Raw genomic sequence first — 7,267 nt, 5'->3', positions numbered from 1 at the left:
AAAGGAAGGTTTCCCATTCCTTTGGAGCTTCCTTAACCCTTCTTGAAGGAAGACAAATGCATCCTCTTGTGGGTATCACCAGTACTGTGAATTTTTCTTAAGGACCTTATTTTAAGTATGGTCAAAACTATGGCTAGGATTGAAAGTTTTACGTTTAGAGCAACATTGTTTTCTTGATTTGTTTGGCGTGTAGTCTGATAGAGCAATGTTACTTCTTATTTGGTAAGCTGTATAGAATTTAGATTATGACCGCTAAGTTTCCCCTTTAGCATTTTCAGCTGTCCCAGTAAGACATTTGGATACGATACAGATTCTAGAACGCTTGACTCTACTCTCTGCCAGTGAACTTATACCATAGGCAGAAGTATTAACATCCAATATGAACCAGCTATTGAATTCAGGGGTTCTGTGGAGAATGCTTCAAACAATCAACTATGGATGGTTCTTAATACCGTGATGCCTAGAAGGTAATTTCAGTGTATCGTTACACGTAATAGATAAGTGTATAGCAGTGATTATATACAATAACCTAAACTGAATGGTTGAAAAAAATTGTTGAGTTTAACGATATAAATCCCCTCTGAAGACTACTAATTAAAGAGTCATTATAACTTTCAGAAAAAGCATAAATTTGATCTTAAGAAACAGAGAGAAACTATAAAGTATTTCCAACTTGAGAAACTTCTTTAAAAGTGAGTTCTCCTCTATAGGCATCTGTCATTTGTGGCTAATTGTGATTTAGATCACTATTGTGTCTTGCATCATTGTGGTGGCTCCAAATTTTGCTGCACATTAAAATCACCTGGAGAGCTTTAACACTCTTGATCCCCAATTGTAACCCATGCCAATTAAATCAGAATGTCTGCGGTTGGGAGTCAGGCGTTAGTATTTTTTTTTAAGATTCCCCAGTTGATTCCATTATGCAGTAATGTTTAGAGAACACTTGATTAGTTATTTCTTCTTTAGTCAAATGGGTCTCTGCTGGTCCATAGAGTGCATCAGAAACACCTGGTCAGCCCTGAAAAACAGGATACTGGGCTGGCCTTCCCTGAGATATCAGATGCATAATGTTCAATCAAGTAATTTCGATGTGAAAAATAAAAGCATACACTTAAAAAATACTTTAAGAATATTCATATTTTTAAACAAGGCAGTTTTGTAGTCTTCTAAGATTAAATACAGCGGTCCTGTGTTCTTTTGTTTTGTTTTATTTTAAACTGAGGCTTTGGAATATTTTATGTGAGTAGGAAACCTCTAGGAGTTCAAAAAAGGTTGAAATAAATGGTTTCTAACTAAATGCAGCGCACATTCTTGGATCAGTTTTCAAAGGCTGGTCAAAACCTGCTGTGTTTAAATAACAACATGCTGTTTTTCATCACATTCGTTGATGATGGAAACAAAATGTGTAACTATATTAGTAAATGTTAAGATTCATGTATTTTAAGTTAAGGTTACAAAATTTGTCACAATGTGATTTTTTTTATTCAAGTGAAAACAGATGTGTGCAGCTATTTTGAATATTGGTTTATAAACATTCATATTCTTTATCAAATGAACTTGTAGTTTTTTGTGTTTTCTTTCACTACCCTTCACCTGAAAGGAACAGTTCAAGGGACTGGAATCCAGGACTGTCTGGCTCCAGGGCCTACGTGTATCCATTTCTGTTAACGCCACACACGTCAAATGGCCATACAAGGCTAGAGTCGGTTGAGAGCCTTAGGAATTGAGCGGAGGAAAATCGAAAATCGTAGTAGTTTCCCTGGAGCAGTTACTTAAACGATTTGATATTTAAAAAAATTGTAAAAGCAGAATAAAAATTTGAAGATATTTTTAAGTATTGATAAATTATCCTTCATTCCACTGTTTTAACAGTAAGTTACATTTTTTATACTTTCCATCTTTGCTTATGCATATATATTTTCACATAATGGAATTCATAATACCCAGTAGGGAGTCTGCTTTCTTTCATTTAACTTTATATGAAATTTTTTTTGCAAGTTGTTTACTTTTGATAATTATTTTATTGGCTTCCTAATGATCAAACTGATGTATCATAACCATCTAGGGTGCTATTACTAGACCGGGAGGTTGATGACTTTTTTCAGGATTACAATAGGCAATGTTATCAATTTAGGTATTTTTACTTTTTCTTTCTTTTGAATTACTCTTTTAGGATAAATTTTTGAGCCTGAGATTACTAAATTAAAAGGTAGAATTTATTTTTAGCACTGTACATTTTGCAATTGGGGAAGATGCAGTAAAACTGAAAGGGAAGCAAACAAATCCACTCTCCTCCCGCTGCTCCCCCTGCAGCAAACCTCTCCCCAAACTAGGTGCTCAAACTTGAGAAACTGTCTCACGTTTTACTTTTTTGAGACACTAGTATCGGAGCCAAGCTTAGGCTATTCAGAAATTGACAAAATCACAATTTGGAGAGATCACGATTAACTCCCTACCTTTGAGGAAACTGAAGTGTACTTCGTGGCAAAGAATAACAACCCGGTTTTAGGAGGGACAGAAGGCGGATGAGCCTTGATGGAGCAGAAGTGACCGGGGCGGGAGCGCTCTAGAGCGTTGCTCTGGTTAAACTCGCTATCTGGGGAAGCCTGGAACATCCTGAGGTTCTGCGGCCAGTCGTCAACCAGCCTTCTCGCCTGGCCGTGCTCAGGCATTTGGCAGTTCCCGGCTCCATCTGTGCGACTCCCGGGCCGCCGTGAAGTTCGGAAACGTGAGCTGAGCAGCACTGACGGGCGCTCTGGGAAGAACCCGGCAAGTCTTTCCTTTCGCTTGGTCTACAGACCTGAAGAATGAGACTGCGAGTTTCCAAGGAAACGGATGCACGGGTTAAGTCGCCGGTTTCAAAATCTCAAAACGGAGAAGACTTTTCCTTTAAACCCTGCGCTCTGTTCCCGTCCTTCGTTCTTCAAGCGTTCGCCTCCGGGCCACGAAATACTTTGCGTTGGTTTTTATCGCGGAGACTTCCCTCGGGGGCCAGGGTGCTCGCCCCCTAACCTCACGCCGGGATTGGTTGCTTGGTTTCTGCTCTGGCGGGTGATTGGGTGCTGGGAGTCGAGGGGGCGGGAGGTGGGAATTCGTCCGCAAGAGCGCTTGCGCGCGGCCTGGAGAGAGCGGAGGAGGGAGCGGGTGAGGCGCCGGAGTCCGCGCTTGGCCAGGGAGTGGCAGCCCGGTGAGGAGGCGAGAGGTTTGGGGCCTCTCCTCTCTGCCAGGCTCCGCAGTGTGTGCTCGCAGATACCATTTCCTTTTCTCCCGGGACTCGGAGCCCAGGCAGCGCTGCCTCGGTTTTCCTCAGAACAGGCCAGCCTGTCTCTCCTGGGGCGGCGTGCAGCCTGCCCGAAGAGAGCCTTCTGCTCTAGCCTGGCCGCCGTGCGGGCCGTCGGGGTGACCGCGTCCCTGGGCCTCCGGGTTCTGAACATGCGGAGGCCCGAGGGAGCCTGTCCCAACCCCCGGGGAGAGACCCCGGGCCCCCTCGGCCCCCCGCTGACTCGTGGCGGCGGGGACGACGGCGGGAGGCGGATCGGGGGCTCGTGCTTTATCCCCTGGGGGATTGCAGCGACTGCGGGCGGGATGGATTTCTAGGCTGTATCTGAGGAACTAGCCGGCGTTGTGTTATTGGCTGGGGTGAAGGGGTTAGAGTCCACCAAATCTCTACTCAAGAGTTGCACAGATAGAATCACAGAATATTAGAACTGGGAAATGCCTCAGAATAGTGGTTCTTAGCTTGTTTTGGAACACATAGGCTAGGGGTCAGGGTATAATTGGCTTCATAAGCTGTTGAATTGCTCTTTTAACCATCCCTCCATCCCCAGGTCGAATGTGCCAGTTTTTTTCACTATTGCAAGGAAGTCCTCAGTTGATAACAGTGCATATCAGTCTCCCCTCTGTTTTCAGTTATTTTATTAGGATATAGTTCTGGGAATGAGAAATCCACGGACTTTCTCTTCAGAGAAACGCAGTCATGTACCAAGACTTCTGCACGCAATAGCAAGAGAGCACAGTCTCTGACTTCCGTCTCTGGATCCTAGATTAAGCATAGGTGGTTTAGAAGAGGTGGGGATTAAAGTAGATCACCTCCTCTGTTTCAAATACTGGAGTTTAGGCACGTTCTATCCATTACCTTACTTAATTCTTAACTCAATGCCTGGCTAATTTTCGTCAAAAGTCTATCGGGTAGATAATCTTATCTCCATTGCACAGATGAAGAAACAGACTGAGGTTCAGTGATTCACACAGTGGGACTCACACTTAAGCTTGCTTTACTCCAAAGCCCATCTTCTTTTCATTATACCCTTCTGACCTTTAAATCAGAATTATCAAGCACCTACTGTGTGCCAAGGCATTTTCTCCCTTACAACAGTTTTTCAATTAGGGATTATTACAGATAAGGATCTTAGTCTAGAGAAGTGAAGACATGATCAAGGAAACACATCTGAGTTGTGGGAACCTGATCTAGAACTCGTACTTCTACCTCCTGGTCCACAGCTTTGGCAGAGTAGGGATACAAATCCGGATTTGTCAGATTCCGAGACATGTTCTCAACCACTGTGATGGTTAAGACTAGGAAATTCTTTTACTTGCATTTGTTTTGTTTATACATTTAGGAATCCCCTTTTTATTTCTAGACTTCTGTCCTAGTCTAGTTGGGTATCTGGTTTTCTTTGAATGGCATTGTTTCAGTCTTGATTTTCGTTTCTGCTGCAGTTAGGAATCTAAGTAAACAGGAAAGCATGACTCTTCAATATGGTCTGAATGTACAGTTGGTGGGGTGAATATGAACTTTCCTTGTAAAGCTTGTCTATCATAGCTTGCTATAATGAATTCTGCAAGTATATTTCAGCAGTTAAGTCTTCATTAAGATAAAGATGCTGATAATTCATAACATATACTGAATCTGTGACTACATTCATTTTCTCAGATAGTAAATGGATTGAAAATATTTGCTGGGTTCATGGAAGAACATGTAACCTTTCGAAAAATAATCCTGATCGCTATGAATTGTATATGGTTAGGAGGCAAAGGAGAATAGTCTGAAAACTATTCTCAGCTCATTTGGCACTTCTATTTACTTTACGGAATTACTACCTTCTACAAAGTATTTACTGTCTTTTACACAGAATACTATATTTCTCACCATATTTTTTGAGATGTTTCAATCATATAGAAAATTAATAGACCAATGAGTAAGCCAACTTTCCAGAGTTATTCAATCTTAATATTTTGCCATATTTACTTTATACCTTGTTTGCAAGTAACATTACTAGTATGCTGAATTTATTCTTTTTCTTTCCTAGACGTGTTGTTATACTTTTGCTACATATGTATGTACCCATAAACAATATAGAGCATTACTTTACCTGTTTTTAAACTTTGTACAATGATATGATACTGTATCTATATTTGCTCAGAAGTGTTTTTAGTTGCTTAACATTATTTTTAAGAAGTAGCTTTATTGATTGTTCATCTATTTTAATTGCTGTGTAGTATTCCATTGTATGAATATACCAGAATTTTTTTATCCATTTTCCTTTTGACAGGCATTTAAGTTGTTTACATTCTTTTGCAATTCTAAACAATGCTGCTATGAACTTTCTTATGCATGTTTCCTTATGTTCCTGTGGGAAAGCTTTTGGATAGATACATAGGACTGGACTTCCCGGTGTTGGGTATCTTCAACTTTGCTAGAAATTGTTAATTTCTGTCCAAAGTGATTGTAGCGATTTACACTCCCCCTAGCAGTATCCTCCATTAAGTTTTCATCCAAGATATTAGTGTACTCTAGTTTTACAGAAATGACTGTGCTTGCATCATTAAGGCACAAATTGCTTTGTTCATTTCTTTTATGCCTATGTGCTTTTAAGTCCAACATAATTTTAGGGAGAAAGATAAAGGCATAAGGTCTAGATTGAACTAAATACTAATTCTCCCTTCTGCTATTGCTATGTTCCCTCAAGTACAACCTTACTTCTTGTTGTGTTTGTACTTGTGATGGAGACAGACCCTAATGAAGTAAATTGTTTACTGATTTTTTTATTGTTTTTGTGTCAATAGATTGTCCGAGGATTAAAAAGTAAGCAGCATTGTTTGTTGGAGAGCCCTACAGAAAGTGGGAAAAGCTTAGTCTTACTTTGTGCTGCTTTAGCGTGGCAACAGTCTCTTCTTCGTGGTGAGTATTTGGTTGATATATTCAGCTTGATTATTGGTACTTGAAAAAATATAATAAAATACTTTTTATCCAGAATGATTCATTTAAAGAAATAGCAGTAACTAAGAATATACTTTTGGTCTTTCTTTTAATCCTCCCTGCTTGATATTTTAATAAGTCTCAATATAAACGAATACTCAAGTGGTTGTGCCTTTATTACATTATTAATCTTTGACTATTATCTTTTTGTAAATTATGCAAATTGATGATAATTTCTCTATAAATGTCTCTGACATCATAAGTGTTTCTCTCCTGTCCTAATTTGATGTTACAGATGGGGTGACCAACTTGTCCAGATTTGCCAGGTACTTTCCCAGGTTTAGCACTGAAAATCTTACAGCCTGGGAAACCTCCCAATCCTGGGCAAATTCGAGTAGTTGCTCACTGTAGCTGCAGAGGATGATTAATGTTTTTTGAATTAGAAATATTATAAATAGAGGTTCTTTCACTTTTAGGGAAGCCAGCGGATGAAAGTTTAAGCAAAAAAGCTAAAGTACCATTGTCACGTCGTTGTACGTGCCATTCAAAGAATTTTACAAACGATGGCGAGGACCGAGGAACTTCACGTCATTTCAACAGTCCAAGTACACCACCTTCTGAAAGAAATGGCACTTCATCAACTTGTCATGGTAGGTTATATTTTTGCCTGGGTCTGTTGGTATCTGTAATAGGAACCTTCATTACTGTTGTTATGAGACCTAATTTGATAAATTTGATGAGCATAATTGATTAGGTACCTCCATCTAATTTCTCTGGAATTATTTTTAGATAACACAAGAGTGGTCAGAAATCCTTGGACTACTTTATTCTTGGCTTGGCTTTTAATTGATTTGGACATTTTGCTAGCTTAAATCATTTTTTGAAGCAGGCAAGACAAAATAAATGATATTCAGAAATTGATGTTATTTGTAGGCAGGATTGTTAATTATAGGTTAGAATTTTAGAAAACATTGATTTGTATTGTAAGACAAAATCTAGTTAGCCTCATTCATTCTTGATAAGTCTGCATGAACTTCTGAAGCCAGTATCCTGCATGAGGATGAGATA

At 39.7% G+C, this 7,267-nt stretch overlaps 1 protein-coding gene and 1 long non-coding RNA gene across 7 annotated transcripts in view; one reads left to right on the top strand and one right to left on the bottom strand.

The window, feature by feature from the left end:
• The window catches only part of LOC147911527 (RCC1-like G exchanging factor-like protein), a 35,734-nt gene extending 32,793 nt beyond the window's left edge, over positions 1 to 2,941 (bottom strand). For both annotated transcript variants that reach the window (XR_015551006.1, XR_015551004.1), the window contains exon 1: positions 2,457 to 2,941. The gene's annotated coding sequence lies outside the window, so the exon portion shown is untranslated. The remainder of the gene's footprint in view (positions 1 to 2,456) is intronic.
• Positions 1 to 6,849, top strand: part of LOC147911526 (uncharacterized) — an 11,526-nt gene extending 4,677 nt beyond the window's left edge. Inside the window, exons 1-3 of one of the 5 annotated variants that reach the window (XR_015551010.1) lie at positions 2,774 to 2,843; positions 6,067 to 6,181; positions 6,676 to 6,849. This is a non-coding gene — a long non-coding RNA (uncharacterized LOC147911526). Of the gene's footprint in view, positions 1 to 2,773; positions 2,844 to 3,124; positions 4,069 to 6,066; positions 6,182 to 6,675 lie in introns of those variants that run through there. The other 4 variants (XR_015551008.1, XR_015551011.1, XR_015551007.1 and 1 more) reach the window with 4 other exon arrangements.
• Positions 6,850 to 7,267: the final 418 nt, after the last annotated feature.

Source organism: Ceratotherium simum, unplaced genomic scaffold (genome assembly GCF_057802395.1).
Source record: "Ceratotherium simum simum isolate JZ-2026a unplaced genomic scaffold, ASM5780239v1 HiC_scaffold_43, whole genome shotgun sequence".
Classification (NCBI taxonomy): domain Eukaryota; kingdom Metazoa; phylum Chordata; class Mammalia; order Perissodactyla; family Rhinocerotidae; genus Ceratotherium; species Ceratotherium simum.
This window is presented reverse-complemented; position numbering and strand designations above follow the sequence as displayed.